Genomic DNA, 1,045 nt, shown 5'->3' with positions numbered 1-1,045 from the left:
GACGCCCGGAGCTCGGCGGGGGCTCCCCGGGATCGCCCAGCCCGGCCTGGGCTCCAGGAGGCCGGGCCCGAACCCGCCCCCGGCCCGGCGCAGCGCCCCCCGGCGGCCGAAGTCGGAAAACCCCGCGATTTCTCCGAGAGCGGGCCCCCGGCTCCCTCGCGCCCGGAGGAGGGAACCGAGAGGCGAGGGCTCCTTTTCCCGGCTCGCGGGCGCCCCCGGGTGGTGGAAAAATATATTGCAGTTTGTGGAAGTCATTTCTATGAGAACGAACCTGCCCCTCCGAGGCCGGGGGTCGGTTCCAGGAGGGCGGGAGAGAGTCGCTCCGAGTACCGCTGAAGTGTCGCGCGCCACTCGCGTGCCGCTACCCGCCGGAGCACCCCTCCTGGAGATATATAGGAGGCAGACGGATTCTGCCAGCAGGCGGTGGAAAGACGGAAGTTTTGAGATGGGCCTTTCTCTCGCTTCCCCGCCGCCCCGATCGATGTGGCACCCCGCGCCCCGGCCGGGAGGGTCCTTCGCTCGGCCGGAACCTCGGGTCCCGGTCGGCTCAGGCGACAGCGACGCTCCCTCAGCCCACGGCGCGCCCGGCACCCCTCCTCCGCGAGAGGGTCCGGTCCCCCGTCGCCCGCCCCGAAGCTCCCGGAGAGGGGCCAGGGGCGGGCTCGCTCCTCGCACGGTGCGGTCTGCTCCGTCCGTCAGCCTCCCAGGCGTCCGATACCGCCGGCGGGGCCGGGTGAGCGTCCCCTCGCGCCGCGAGGCTCGCTCTCCCCCGGAACCCCGGCGGGGCACACGATTTCCCAGGACCCGCACGAGCGTCGACCCGCGACCCGAGCCCCAGGAGAGGGCCCAGCGCGCCGCCCGCCCCCCGGGGCGAGGCGGTGGCGCGTGCGGGGTCCGCCGCGGCCTCCCCCGGAGGGAAGAGGTCGCCCGAGAGACGGACGGAGAGGGCGTCCGAGCGGCGCGTCCGGCTCGGGCCGGCCGCCGAGAACACGGCAGGGTCGGGGGACCAGTCGGAAGGAGCCAGCGTCCGCTGCGTCCCTGGGAC

Source organism: Crinia signifera, unplaced genomic scaffold (genome assembly GCF_055691185.1).
Source record: "Crinia signifera unplaced genomic scaffold, ASM5569118v1 HAP2_SCAFFOLD_125, whole genome shotgun sequence".
Classification (NCBI taxonomy): domain Eukaryota; kingdom Metazoa; phylum Chordata; class Amphibia; order Anura; family Myobatrachidae; genus Crinia; species Crinia signifera.
The sequence above is the reverse complement of the archived record's forward strand: the minus strand, read 5'-3'. Positions refer to the sequence as shown.